Below are 16111 nucleotides of genomic sequence, written 5' to 3' on the forward strand. Positions count from 1 at the left end.
TTAAACCACAGATATCAAGGCCTAGAAAAACACTCAGAAATAGCCTCAAAGTTCATGCCACAGGAACAGGAAACTACTCCAAGCAGGGCTGGGAGGGGGTATAAAAAGACCTTCTGCCCATGTGCTCGCTCTCTTTTTCTTCTCCTCTGCTGCTTATCTGTCTTCTGCAATAAACTGTAACCTTCTTCCCAAAGCAGTCACCATGTTTGCTTATTTATTCCCGGCTTGGATGAACCAGGATGAAGACTTACTTCTAACACAGTAGATTGGAACAAGAAAAGTTACCTATGGCTTTTGAGATATCACACACATCAATCTCTATGCTTTTAAGCTTCAAGGTTTGATACAATTTAAGCATTATATTCACTGTAATAATTGTGCTGATAAAGTATTACAGAGAAAAATACAGTCAGATATTTGGAATTTATTGATTCAAGTATAAGAGCTAAATGGTCAGTTAGGTTCAATAATTTACAGAAAAATTCTCAATAAAGAAGAAAATATCAGAATCAGAATAGAGCTGGAAGGAACTGTGGAGGTCTTCTAGTCCAGCTCCCTGCTCAAGCAAGAGATCCTATACCATTTCAGACAAGTGACTGTCTAGTCTCTTTTAAAAAACTTCCAGTGATGAAGCATCCATGATGTCTGAAGGCAAGGTGTTCCATTGGTTAATTGACTTCACTGTTACTAAGGCTTTATAAAGTGGTACTAATACGTCATGTGATTTTGATTCTATGCCTCTGTTTATACAACCAAGGACTGTATTAGCTTTTTTGGCTGCTGCCACACACTGCTGACTCATGTTTAAATGATCATCCATTAGGACTCCCAGCTCCCTCTCACGGTTACTGTTTTTGAGCCAGTTTTCACCTAATCTGTACTTGCACCTTTGGTTTTTGCTGCTAGGTGAAACATCTTGCTTTTTTCCACATTAAATTTCTTTTTATTGGATAGGGCCCACTGTTCAAGTCTGTCAAGATTTTTTTGGATCCTGAGCTTGTCTTCTGGAGTGTTGGCTATTCCTGCCAGCTTAGTATCTTCTGCAAATTTGATGAGTTCCCCTTCTATTCCCCCATCTAAGTTATTTATGAAGATATTGAAGAGTACTGCACCTAAGACAGAACCTTGTGATATCCCACTACTTACTTCCCTCCATGTAGATGTAGTACCACTAAGGACTACTTGTTACGTATTGTTTGTCAGCCGGTTACAAATCCATCTGGTGGTGATGCTGTCTAGCTTACCAAGAGGTAGGTTATGTTCTACTTTGTCAAATGCCTTGCTAAAGTCTAAATATACTATTTTCACAGCATTTTGCTGGTCTACTAATTTAGTCACTTTGTCAAAGAATGAAATAAGATTGGTTTGGCATGATCGGTTACTAGTTATAACTTTATTTGTTTCTAGATGTTCACAGATCTGTTTTTTTTTTTTTTGTTATTTTTTTCAGTATCTCCCCAGGTATTGATGTTAGGCTGATTGGTCTGTAGTTTCCTGGGTCTGGTTTTTTTTTCTTTTTTCCTTTTTTGAGGATCAGCTCTTTTTCAATTCTCTAGTAGTTCCCCAGTGCTGCAAGATTTTTTAAAGTTATAATACAATGATTCTGACATAACATCTGCCAGCTCCTTCAGAACTCTGGGATGTAATCCATCAGGTCCTAATGATTTATATTAATCAAAATCAGACAAGTGTTCTCTATTTTCTTGCTTATTTTATTTTTTATTTCTAGTTTGTCTTTTACAGTTATGTTTTTGGTAAGTTGGGCTATTGTTTCTTTTTGTGTGAAGACTGATTCAAAGAATGAGTTAGGCAGCTCTGCTTTCTCTCTACTATCTGTTACTTCCTTGCCATCTTCTCTCTTTAGTAGACCAACTATTTCTTGACTTTTTTGTGTTATTTATATGTTGCAAGAAACTTTTTAAAATCTTTTTTATCAGAGACATCAAAGGTGCTAGATCTACAATAGAAATCAATCTAAACTCACTAGTTGGTTCAAAATGTTAATTTCATAACCCTTAGCCATTCAACATAGTAAGAGCAAGATTAGTCACCCTCTGGGAAACAAAAACCAGGAAAATTAAATTTAAGATCATTAGAACAACCATCATGATTGATGCAAGTCTCAAGTTTATAGATGAAAAGAAAACAAAGTACTGTAATCAGACAGGATTCTAGTATTGAAACTCCACATTGAAATTAGATAAGCTGCAGGGTACTTAGATTCCAGTTTTAACAATAAATTGTTCTTAATTTAGTCTGCAGAAACACAAACTTGCTGGATTGATTTGATTGTATAGAGGAAGCTACTAGAAGCAGGAAAGAAGGTGAAAGTTTTGGTCTCCTTTGTTCTTTTATTTTGATAGCATTCAAAATATTAACAATATAACCATCTAAATCAAATGTTGCAGAGCAAGATGTCTCCTGAAGAAAAAGTTGCCAAATGATTTTATATAATCCCAAAACATACTGTCTCTTATCCAATAACATTACAAGCACATTTAAGTCCAGTAATAGTCAACTGATTTGCCGTTTATGGATTCTACTATGATGCTAGAATTTTGATTTTCTGATAATTCATTAGTAATCTTACTTGCACTCAGTCTTTCTCATTAAAATGGAAGAATAGACCTAGCATTATGGCTTTCCAGGGCTTCAAATTTAAAGGCAAAAGTGTGGTATCTGTTTGCAATTCCTTAAAACAAGGAATTCCCCCTCCCCCCAATGTTATGTGGTTGCTCTGTATAGCTGCAGTGCAGACCTGGGACAAGATGAGGGTTTTTTTTAAAGAAAAAGTTGCATATGACATGTACAGTATACTCTTGGATACTCAGAAGCACTTTTACCTTCAAAGATATTGTGCTGCCTAACTGTTCACCATAAGAACACTGTAGTTTGTTTAGAGCAGGGCTTGTCAACCAGTGGAACGCGTACCACTTGTGGTACGCGACCACCTGGCTGGTGGTACGCGGCGTCGCCTTCCACCCCCCCTGCCGCCCCCCCAGGGCATCGCCTTCCTCCCCCTCACTCCGCTCCTTCCCACTCACTTGTTTGTGGAAAATATGCTGCTTGGCGGCAGCCTGCATGAACTTTACCAAATGTGCCCTGTAGGAGGCATGTGAAGAGCGCAGGCACAGAGCAAGGCCCCGCCCTCCCCAGGGACTCATTTCAGATTTACGCCGCAAAAGTTTTTCTCGCGCAGAGGAGAGAGGAAAAACAATTGCGGAACACTTGGGAATCCCTTGCAAGGCACCAGGTACCTTGATGCTTATTTCCTAATGCCTTCCCCCCCCCCCGTGTTTTCTGCTCCACCCCGAATTCGCCTCCCTTCCACTCTCCTTACCAGCCATTTATGGTCTTAATACAGCCCTCAGTCTGTCTCCCTTTCCACACCCCCTAAAATTCTTCATTAAGGCAGGCTTCCAGAGGTCGGCTGGCAGGATGCAGGTAACTCCTCCCCCCTGTCCTGCCGCCTCCCACGGCACCGCTTCACATCCCGTGCCTCCGTGCCTCAAGCCCCCGTGTCACAGAACTGCTGGTGTTATGCTTGGGCGGAAGACTTTTTCTTTTACAAATGGGGCGGGTGGGCCCAACATTCGTGGGCAGGCAGGACCCCGCCCGCCGAGTCGCCGCCTCCCCATCACCCTCTGCCAGCCGGCTCTGTCGCCAGACCTCCCAGCTGACATGCGCAGGCATTCGGCGCTGCGGTGACCTCCCCTTTGCCCTCCGCACCGGCCAAAGCTTTGCCGGACGTTCCAGCTGACGGGCGCAGGTCCGGGGGTCGTCAGCTGATGGGTGCAGGAGGTAGGTGCCGCGGCAGCCTCCCAGCCACCTGCTTCATGCAAGCCCTGGCAACTGCTCCAGCTGAAGAAGCAGGCAGCTGGGAGGCTGCCGTGGCGCCTACCTCCTGCGCCCGTCAGCTGACAACCCCCGGACCTGCGCCGGTCAGCTGGAACGTCCGGCAAAGCTTTGGCCAGTGCGGAGGGCGAAGGGGAGGCCGCCACAGCGCCGAACTCCTGCGCTTGTCAGCTGGGAGGTCTGGCGACGGAGCTGGCTGGCGGAGGGCGATGGGGAGGCGGTGACTCGGCAGGCGGGGTCTTGCCTACCCATGAATGTCGGGCCCACCCACCCCATCTGTAAAAAAAAAAGTCTTCCGCTCAAGCATAACTTTTAAGGATTTTAAGGATCTTTGAGAGGGAGAGAGAAATAGAGAGAGGGAGAGAAAGATGGAAAGAGAAATAGAGAGAGGGAGAGAGAGAGAGAAAGAGAGAGGGAGAGAGAGAAAGAGAGGGAGAAGAGAAAGAGGAGGGGGGAAAGAGGGAGAGAGAAAGAGGGAGACAGAGAAGGAGGGAGAGAGGGGGGGAGAGAAAAAGAAAGGGAGACGGAGAGAAAGGGAGAGAGAAAGAGACAGGGAGGGAGAAAGAAAGAGAGGGAGAGAGAGAGAGAAAAAAGGAGAGAGATTAAATTAGTAACATGGTTATTCAGTGAATCTGGTTTCCCCACTAACTTTGCTTGTCACAAGGTTGCAAAAGGTGATCACATGACCCTGGAACAATGTGACCATCATAAATAAGAATCGGTTGCCAAGCATCCGAAAGTAAATCACATGACCCTGAGGATGCTGCAATGGTCATAAGTGTGAAAAATGATCATAAGTCACTTTTTCCAGTGCCGTTGTAACTTTGAACAGTCACCATGCAAACTGTTGTAAGTTGAGGACTACCTGTACTTTATCACATTTTTCCATTTTTTTTTGTCATCAAGCTTTTGACACCTTGCTGGGTGACTGGTGGTACTCGAATGTTGCCATATTCTAAAAGTGGTACAATCGATGAAAAGGTTGAAAAGCCCTGGTTTAGAGTGCAGAAGATCCTTGTCACAAAGGGATCCTTGGGAAATTATTAACTCTTTTTTCTTGGATTTTTTTCTATTTCTTTGTAACAGAGATACTGTTGTTGCAAGTTTCTACTTTCATTTTCAAATGAAAGTATGTAAAGCTAATTATACAGTATTCAATTAAGGCAGTTAAACAAGCATTTTCCTTCTTCCTTTTTCAGGTGTAAAAGAATAGAAATGCAGCAGGGATTTATCACTTCTTGTGCCAAGGTTTTTAGGTTAACCCTTCATTTTACAGATATTAAAGCTTGTGGTTTTGTCTCAAATCTCCTCCCTATTTTGTGTAGCTGCCAATTTCTCAGGCTAATAATTTCTCAGAAGATTATCTAAAAACTTCAACAGTCTCACTTTGGAATAAGCAAACTATCAGGATGTTCAATATGCTTTGCTAGCTAGCTTTATTTCTTCACTTCACTTATTCCTGCCAGCCAGCTGAGTCCCAATTAACTTTGTGTTCCCTCCTTAAAAGAACTGCAGTATGGACTTCCGGTTTGACGATTCGGTCGCTGTGGATATTTAGAAGGCAAGCTCCATCTTCCACATCCGTTTTCTCTTCGCTGGGGGACCATGGAAAGGGTCAAAAGTCGCCCTGTAAGGGCAATGAGCAAGGAGAGGACCCCCGCTTGATTGCAGGAGGGTGGCAACCCTTCTGCTTGATCTGGGGCAGCTCTCCAAACTGGTGGAGGAAAGACCGGCCATAGCAATAAGGCCCATCATTAGGCTGCAGACAGCCGAAGTCAAACTTACTATCAAGCACTTCGAAAGCAATGCAGATAAAACTTGGTGAGATCTGAACTTCTCTTTACCCTAAGTACCTTCTCTTCCCTGTAAAAGCTGTTCGGAATGTCTATCCCCCTGCAAGGAGAGAGGGAAGGGAAATTCTATCCCACCCTCTAAGAATAGTGGCATCTGACTACCAGGGGAATTAGAGCATTAAAAGAACAATTTTAATCTAATTGGTTTTATATGTTCCTGAAACTTGGGAACCAAAATTTTTCCTATTTTTACTGGACACTCTTGTTTTTATCTACAAAAAAGAAATAAAATTTGATAAAGGATTTTTAAAAAAAATTGGACTTAAAAAACCTTAAATGGCATCAATGACGTCTTGTGGTAAAGTCTGGTATTACAATTTGTTATTTCCTAAAAGAGATTTGGCTTGGAGCCCAGACCTTAGATAAGACATTTCTGATCTTGGCACCATCTGTGAGAGACTTAGCTGTAACACAGGGGTGTCAAACTCAATTTCATTGAGGGCCGCATCAGCATTACGATTGCCCTTGGGGGGGAGGTGGGTGTGGCCAGGGTGGGTGTGGCCTACCGGGTGGGCATGGATGGAGTGGGTGTGGTCTACTGGGTGGGCGTGGCCAGCTCTATATCATTTGTGTCAAGGGTGCCTTTGGGGCCCTGGGCAGGAGTGGGACAGATCTGAGGGTCTCTGGCAGAAGGGGATGGGACCGGGGCAAGTGCCAAGGCATAGTCCACTGGAAGAGCCTCACTGTTCCTCTTAGGCCATGTGAGGGAGGGCTGGATGGTGCCGCGGGCTTTCCGGAGCCTGGGCAGCAGAGGTCAAATGCCCAGCCCAGCCCTCAAGCACCCATGACACCAAGCTCAGCCGCACTTCCCCAAGGGGGCACCCAGCTGCACTTACCTCCTCCTCAAGGCTGCTGCTGCTGTGCTTGCTCTCCTTAGCCAGGTTGCTCATGATGGGTATGAGGGCAAAGTCAGAGGGAGGCCCATTCCCTCTCCATGGGAGGAGACCCACTTTGTATCCAAAGCTTCCTTAGCAATAGGATGGGAGATCCCCAGGATAGGCCAGGAGGAGGGGGCAAGTGGATGGTGAAAGGGCAGCAGGGCAGGACTAAGGCAGGACTTCCCTCAGACTCTCCCTCTCCTTCTTTCCTTCCTAAGTACAGAGTGGTAGGAAAATATTTGAGATTAGGGAGGGAGAAAAACAGGCAAGAAACACAGCTGGGGAGGTGTCACCCTTCGTGAGGAATGAAGAAATGCACCATCGCCTGGAACTGGCCAGTACATGGCCCTCACCTACTTCACATATTTGGCTCAGTGGGCTCTGGGGGAGGGGATGCCATGAGCAGCGTGAGAGTCAACGTTATCTGCACAATGCCACATAGCCCCCAGCCTGCCTGGTTTCAGCAGGCAGTGGGGCGCTTTCCTCACAACGCCAAGAGGCTGAATTGGGCAGCGCAAATCCAAAAAGAAGCCCGGTTTCAGCAGGCAGTGGGACGTACTTCTACAGCGCCAAGAGATTGAGCTGGGCGGTGTGAAGCTCACCAGCTTTGCACCTTGCTGCCTGCTGAAACTGGGCAGGCTGGGGACTAGGCAGCATTGTACTTCTCATCAGATTCGCGCCACCTGGCTCAGCTCTCGGCGCTGTAGAAGAGCACCCCACTGCCTGCTGAAACCGGGCAGGCTGGGAGCTGGGTGGCCTCGCATTTCTTTTTGAATTTGTGCCACCCAGCTTAGCCTCTCGGCACTGTGAGGAGAGCACCCCGCTGCCTGCAAAACCCCTCCCCCAAAGCCCATCAAGCCAGATATGTGAAGTAGGTGAGGGCCATTTGCTGGCCTCTTCCAGGCGATGGTGCATTTCTTCATTCCTCACAAAGGGTGACACCTCCCCAGCATGCACCCAGGGGGTGGGGCCGATGTGGCAGGGGCTGGTTCCTTGCTGTTTCCAGATGGCCTTGTGGAGCTAAGACTGAATGCATTTCACCATAGATGGCCACCACAAAATTGCACATTGGCTCCTGGCTGGCCTGGGCCAGGGCCAAGGCAGCAGGGGCCGTTCCCTCACTGTTTCCAGGATGGCTTCACGAGCCACATGAAACCACTTCGCGGGCTGCATCTGGCCCCTGGGCCTTGTGTTTGACATGTCTGCTGTAAGAGAACAGCAGGGCAGCATAACGGCCTACTGGAACTGTGGATGTAAAACTTTACTGACTTTCAGAGTTATATGTGGGAAATTGCTTTCCTATCTCTTTACTTGAGGAATATTGGTCACTATCTGAGATGTTGAGAAATTGGTCAAAAATTAATAACAGGATATGGATTGTTTATGAAGATTGAATGTAATTAAGATATGTATAAGCTGGCTTCCGGTTCCGAATCCCGGCACCAGCGGAAGTGCGAAGAGACTGCCGTCCGGTTTCCCTTCTTCGGGAGACCCTGGAAAGGGTCGAAAGTCACCCTGGAGGGGCGACCACCATTGGGGAGGACCCTCGCTAGATCACCGCCCCTCTGTTTGATCCGAGGCAGCTCCTCAGGACTGAAGAAGAAAAGAGTGGCCATGTTAAGTCGCACCAGCCAAAAGCCAAATTTACATCTAAGTACAACAAAGCATTGTGGAGGATTCGGGTGAGACCCTTACTTTCCTCTTTGTTACCTTAATTACCTTCCTGTGAAAGCCTTTTCAAACCTCTTCCCCGCTTTCAGTGCAGCAGCGTTTCTATACTTGGGAATATAAAAATTGAAGGAAAGAAAAGAATAAGTAATTTTAATAACTAAATAACTGGATTTTTGATCTTCAGATATTTTTGGGATTTTAAAAGATTTAACTATTGAGACTTATTATTTCTCTATCTATTAGCTTTGGCAAACATCTTCTTTTTTGGCTTTTTTAATCAAATAAAAGACTAATTGACGTCTGGGAAAAGATTTTGTGGTCGAAGGGGGACATCTTGTGGCGAAAACTGGCACAACATTTGAAATTTTTTTTTGCTCTTTCTTTTTTTTAATTGTGAGGCCTGTTGACTTTCTTGATTTGCCCTTCATACCATCAAAAAAGATAAGATTTGGAAACAGCTGGGTGGTGAAAATAGCTTCAGAAAGCGTGGAGGTGAACATTGGCTGATCTTTATTAAACATAGCCTCCACTAAAAGATTATCGCTAATCACCATGGAAATGGAGGGAATCTACCCACAATTTAATTATAAACTTATACTTCAAAAAATCCTTGAAGCCACCGAGCTAATAAAATCTTGAGTGAAAGCTGAAGATGTTTTCACAAAACTACAGATTGAACCCCAGACCCCAACTATTCAACTTACAAGTCAAAAAACAATAGAAGAGGAACAATTTAACATCAAAGAGGATTCTACTCAACAGCATGTACAACTTACGGAGAACTTTGACAAATCGATACTGATCTCAGCTAAAACACCTGTAACTCCAAAAGCAACAGGAACTGATCTACTGACATATCATATTGAGAACTTAGATAACTTGGATGACCAAACAACAACTACAGCACTGGATAGGACTCTTTGCTTCACTCAGAAAGAAGAAGACTAGACTGAATTGATGACAGGGCAACAACCTAATAACAAAAAGGCGCCAGTTTTATTGAAAAATTGATAACTGGATGTTCTCCCTGGATTCAAACAATATTTGTGGGAATGAAGGGAGATACATTGGAGGATTTAAGGGCACTGGTATGGAAACCTGCCTGGCATAAAAAGAAAGCCAGAGTTAGATTTAAAAATGGGATTTAAAAATTCATTTGAGGGTTAAGCAGCTTTTCTTTAAGAGATTTTGACTGATCTTAGAGATATTGATTGATTTAATACTTAGGATTCAGATTTATAATGGAAATTAAAATAATTTGTTAGATTATAGCTTTAATGCAGCGGTTCTCAACCTATGGGTCGCGACCCCATTTGGGGTCGATCGACCATTTCACGGGGGTCGCCAAGCAAGGCTGTCTGCCATTTTTTTCCCCCTTTCTAGCGGGTGCCTTACCTCCCTTGAGCTGGGCCAGCTGGTGGTCAGCCTGCTCCGTCTCTGCCACTTGCCAGCTACGCCTCGGCCGGCGCAGGGGGCGGAACCACGCATGCGCGGTGCTCCCAGGCAGGGAAAGTCCTCGACTTACGACCGGTTGGGTAGTCCTCGACTTATGACCGGTTTAGTCCTCGACTTACGACCAGTTTAGTCCTCGGCTTATGACCGGTTGGGGGTCGTGGCATTAAAAAGGTTGAGAACCACTGCTTTAATGGTTATAGGGAAATGGATTTGTGATAATGAAAGATATATTATTAGTATATGGGGAGTTATTAGGATGAGAAATAGAATATATTGGTGAATAAAGAAAGAATTTAAATTTTGGAACAATATTTGTATTTTAGTCACGAGAATTAGTTTATAATGAAATGAGGGAAACTAAATCTATCCGAATTATAAATATTGCTTATAAAAGACTAAATTGGAATATGATAATTGGAATTAAATAAAACCTAAAAACAGGACTTGGATATGTATAACTAAAATGTTATTGATAAATGTATAGATTGTTTGAACTTTAGCTAGAAATGTACTAATATGAATGTGATATAATACCTAAGGGAAATAGAGAGGGGACCTTTATTGATGTAAACTGAGATATCTATGTATCATTCTGTCATTGGATTATTGATTACCTGATCACCACACTGCTTCCTAATTATTTGGTTGTTAAAATTGGAAAAATTAATAACATTTGTTAAAAAAAAAGATATGTATAAGCTAAAATTTTATTGATAAATGCAATAATGATGTTTTTATTGAGTTGATATAACTAGAATTGTACTAGCTTGAGTAAGAGACAGTAAATGTTAAGGGGAAAAGAGAAGAAATATCTGATGTTGTAACCTGAGATTTGCACTAAAGATTTCATTATCAAACTATTGATTAACTCAGTCACCACGTTGCTTTTTAAATATTTAAATGTAAAACTGGAAAATTAATACAATGTTATTTAAAAAAGAGAAAAAAGAACTGCAGTATAAAAGTGTAAAAAGGTTTCTTTTTCCTAGCATACCAGAACAGAGTACATACTTCAATGATCACAAAAGATTATGGTAGACAGTTTTCAACTGATGCTTTCTGTCATAACTCTTGTGCAATTTTCCTAATATTGTGTCCATAAAATTATTTATAAAATGGTTTTCCCATTCTCCTACAGAAAAAAAGGAACTGTTTATGAAATATTTTAAAATACTGAAAAGTGCAAGTGGAATAAGAATACTATTGAAAATATTTTTAATTAATGCTTTAAAATAAGATATGATAGATAAATTGATTAAGCAAAGGAACAGTAAGAATTTCTACAATCTTCATAATATGTATACTTGCCATTTCTTTAAAATAATCTGAGCAATATTTTTATTGCTTCTCACACATTCCATACATACATACCACCAATCCATATTAGTTATACTTCAGTTTTCTGAAATTCAGAAGGTTCTTATATATAAACAACATTTCTGAGCAGGGAAAATCAGAATAATTTATGATTAAGTAGTAAATTGGGCTATCATTCTCCCACACAAACTTTAGTTTTGGCACCAACATCATCTCAATATCCTTCTGATTCTCTTTTAGTTTTTATACTGAAAATAATGGTAAAATTGATAACATAATGAATTAGTTAGGGAGGGGGCATTTTTGTAGTTTTCATAGTTGTTAGTAGACAAAAGATGAGTAGATGGAATTGTTCCATATGGACAAGTCCCTTTTGGGAACGGATTTCCAGCAGGATTTCTAAAATATATAATATGTGAACTTCTGTTTGTTTATTTATTAATGAATGAGCTGCACTGACCTATATATATATATAGCTATTCCATTCTCCCTTAATTCTTTGTTAGCAATCCCAATTTTAAAAAAAATATAAATGATGTCGCAGTTGCGACTGCTGCCTGTGGATGGCTCTAGTTTGAGCTGATACAGGCAAAAGATTTCTTTCTCCCATATTTGGGTTGACAGGGTGCATCAAAAAGCACTCAAGATAATTCTCCTCCCCTGTCTCTTCCCTCCCTGACACAGCTGACAAAGTGAGAAAGAGCCTGTGGCCTAGAGGTTAACACAGCTGCTTAACATGCAGGCAGGTTTGAATCTCAGAAGGGTATGTTTGAATCTCAGAAGGGTATGTTTGGCTGATGAGAGCTAAAAAGTTCGAAATACCTATTCCATTCTCCATTAATTATTTGTTAGCAATCCAAATTTATGTGTGTGTGTGTGTGTGTGTGTGTGTGTGTCTTTTATAACACTAAAAATGGGAATCCTGGGTATGTGCATGCTAGCAAAATTAAAGGAAAAATGAACACCAGGATAGGAATATAAACAAGACTGTTTAATATAAACAAGTCTGCTGGTAAAAATCACTTAGCTTTCGTCGGCCAAACTGCCGATGTTGTCAGAGTAGGGATAAAAGGAGATCTGGGAGTTCACCTATATAGCTGCTTGCTTCTGCGCTCTGCTTCTTTTTTTATTTATTTAACTTTTTTATTTTTTTATTTTTCCAAACTCTCCCCAATACATATACTGTGATATTTATCACATGTTAACATACATTCTTTTTACATTCTTATATACAGTATAAGATACTTTTAATAAAATGAAATAAATACATACACATGACTTTTGGTTTGCTCGCCCATTTCTCCTTTCACTGTATCCACACTCCTTCTTCTCTACCTTCTTTCTCCCTTTCTTCTCTTTCTTCCCTACTTCCCTCTTCTTCCTCTCCTCTCCTCTTTCCTTCACCACTCTCCTCCCCTTTCTCCCCACTTCTCCTCTTCTCCTCCAACCTTCCTACTTCCTTCTCCCCTCCGTTACTCTTTTCTCTCTCCTCTCCTTTCTTCCCTCTCATCCCTTTTCAGATACAATTCAGGGGTAATGTCCAAGCAGCTCCTCTCTCCAAATTTCCCTATCTGTATTATATACAATAAGATTAATTTTCTCTTACATTAATACTTCTATTCATCTAACCTTCTCGGTATATACTTCTATAAATATTTATACAACCTCCAGTTATTCAATACTGTGTCGCCTGGGTCTCCCTCCTTATCTGCTCCTTCTTCTTCCATCTAAATTGATGTTAACTATCTTTTAACCGTATTCTCTTTTCAGCCAATCATAAAAAGTTCCCCAGATTTCATAGTAGTCTGACTCTGTCTTATCTTTAATCATCATTGTTAGTCTATTCATTTCTGCACATTCCAGTATTTTCCCAATTACCTCTCCCTCTGGGGGGGGGGCTTTCAGTGCTTTCCAATTTTGTGCAAACACAATCCTGGCTGCCGTAATTATATGAATAATTAAATATGTTTTCTCTTTATTGTATTTCCCTGGTAGAATACCCAACAGGAATATTTCTGGTCTTAGTTCTATACGTTGTTGTATCATCTTTTCTATCCATGTTCTAATTATATTCCAATAAGTTTTAGCTTCTACACATGTCCACCACATATGGTAGAAGGAACATGGTATCTGATGACATTTCCAACATTTCATAGACCTGTCCTTAAACATTTTAGCTAATCTTTCTAGAGACATATGCCATCTGTAAAACATTTTGTACATATTTTCTTTATACGCAGTCACCATTGTCAATTTATAGTTTCTTTCCCATAGTTGCTGCCATCTATCTAATTCAATTGTGTATCCAAAATTCCTTGTCCATTTTATCATTGTCTCTTTCACTTGTTCCTCCTCTAACTCCATATGTAGTAGATAACTGTACATTTTTAATCCATTTTTCTTCCGTTCCTGTGAGTATTTCATCTAACTCTGTTGTCCCCAAATTAACACCATCTATTTTAACATCTTTTTCATATCTAGATTGTATTTGCATTCTCATGTACCAATCCATCTTTATTCCTTGTTCCTCTAATTGTTGTTTGGTTTTCAACTCCCCCATATCTATTAGTAAGTCTTTATATCTTATAATGTTTCCCATGTTAAGCATATTGGAGTGTATTAGCGCCTCCATAGTTGAGAGCCAATTTGGAATCTTCAAATAGTGCTTTTTCTTTACTTTCTCCCAGACCACAAATAAAGAATTCTTTATATGGTGTCTCTGGAAATAGCTATGTATTCTGTTTTTTCCATACCATATGAAAGCATGCCATCCCAACTGCAAATCATGTCCCTCTAATGTCAATAATCTCGTATTCCTCAGTAAGATCCATTCTCTCATCCATGATAATGCTGCAGCCTGCTAGTACAATTCCCAAACCCACCTCTCAGTCTTGTATCTTGTAACATTTTTAGATTAATCCTTGCCTTTTTTCCCTGCCAAATATATTTCAAGGTTATTTTATTAAGCCCCTCAAAATATTTCTTATCTAATCTTATTGGTATTGTTGAAAACAAAAAAAATAATTGTGGTAATATATTAATTTTGATTATCACAATCCTTCCCATTAATGATAGTTGTACATTTTTCCATTTATCCAAATCTACTTCAGTTTGTCTTTTCAATTTATGATAATTATCCTTTTAATTGTTGTGCATCTTGCTGTCAGGTGGATCCCTAAATATTTTACCTTCTTTACAATCTGTATATCTAATTTTCCCACCAGTTCTTTTTTTTTGTTTTTCAGTAATATTTTTCACTAACATTTTTGTTTTATCTTTATTAATTTTCAACCCCACTACCTCACCATATTTTTCTATTTGTTCTATGAATACAGGTCCTGTCTCTAATGGTTCCTCCAAAATAAATACTAAATCGACTGCGAATGCTTGTAGCTTATATTCTTCCTTCTTAATTTTCATCCCTTTTATGTCATTATTCTGTCTTATATGTCTATTTAGTACTTCTAATGTCAGAATAAACAATAGTGGAGATAGGGGACATCCGTGTCTTGTTCCCTTCATAATGTTGATCTTCTCAGTCATATCTCCATTTATCATTACTTTGGCTGATTACTTATTATAAATTGTTTTGATTACATTTATAAATTTCTCCCCAAAATCCATAGTCTGTAATTGGCTTATCATGAATTGCCTGTTCACATTGTCAAATGCCTTCTGTGCGTCCAAGAACACCAATGCCATCTGTTTCTCAGGGTGTGTTTCATAGTATTCTAATGTGTTCAATACAATTCGCATATTGTCTCTAATCTGTCTTTTGGGTAAGAAGTCATTTTGATCCGATTGTATAAATTCATTTAAAAACTTTTTAAGTCTTTCCGCCATTATTGATGCAAATATTTTATAGTCCACATTCAGTAGGGAAATCGGCCTGTAGTTCTTTATTTTCTGTGTTTTCGTTTCTTCCTTTGGTATCAGGTTAATAAGAGCTTCGGACCACAAATCTGGTATCTTAGCTTCAGAAAGAAGTTCATTATAAAGTTCCAACATTACATTGCCTAGTACTTCCTGCAATGTCTTATATAGCTCTGCTGGTAGTCCATCCGGTCCTGGTGTTTTACCATTTTTTTGTCTGTTGATTGCTTCTATTAATTCCATCATTGTTATTTACCCTTCTAATAACTTTTTAAATTTCTCCGGCATTTTGGGTATCTCTGTTTCTTCCAAGAATTGTTTTATCCTATTATCTGAAACCGTTTGTTGCTTGTATAAGTTCTCATAATATTCCCAAATTATTTTTTTCTTTTCTTCATTTCGATGTTGTAAAATCCCCTCAGCATCTTCCAATTGTTTAATCCATCTCTTCTCTTTCTCCTTTTTAATTTTATATGTCAACCATCTCCCTGGTTTGTTTGCATGCTCAAAAAGGGTTTGCTTAGCTGCCTTTATTTTCATTGCCACTTCTTCATTTTCTAGTAAGTTCATTTTATGTTTGTTCAGTTTCATTAAATTTTTAATCTTTTTGTTTTGTGTATCTTTCTGTAATTCTTTCTCAAGTGTCTTATATTCTTCCTCCAGTTTTCCCTTATTTTGTTTTTTCTGTTTGTTCTTTTTCCCCAAATAAGTCATAGCAAGTCCTCTCATGTATGCTTTCGCCGTATCCCAAACATTTTGAAGTGAAGTATCTTCTTTTTTGTTTTCCTTAAAGAAGAAAAGTACTTTTTTCATATATTGCTGAAAATCCTTTTCGTTCAATATAGTTTGGTTTAATATCCATCTTGTTCTCTTCTTTTGTCCTTTCCATATGATTGTAACTGGGTTGTGATCCGCCCATGTGCTTGTTTCTATGACTATATTTTGTATATTTGTAAATAAATCTGTTGACATCCGTGTCATATCAATTCTCAACCAGGACAGGTGTCTGTTAGAATAGAACGTATATTGCTTCTTTTCCAAATATTTTTCTCTCCAAGCATCAAGTATATTTAATTCATCCACCCTATTATAGAAGGATTTAGGAAGTGTTCTTCTTAGAGTCTTTTTTTTTTTTTGTATTATAATCCAGCTCAGGCTTTACAATAGCATTAAAATCTCCAATCATACATATGCTTTCATATTCCAGTT

This window comes from Protobothrops mucrosquamatus, unplaced genomic scaffold, assembly GCF_001527695.2.
Source record: "Protobothrops mucrosquamatus isolate PMUCROS unplaced genomic scaffold, P.Mucros_1.0 scaffold1163, whole genome shotgun sequence".
NCBI classification, from domain to species: Eukaryota; Metazoa; Chordata; class Lepidosauria; order Squamata; family Viperidae; genus Protobothrops; species Protobothrops mucrosquamatus.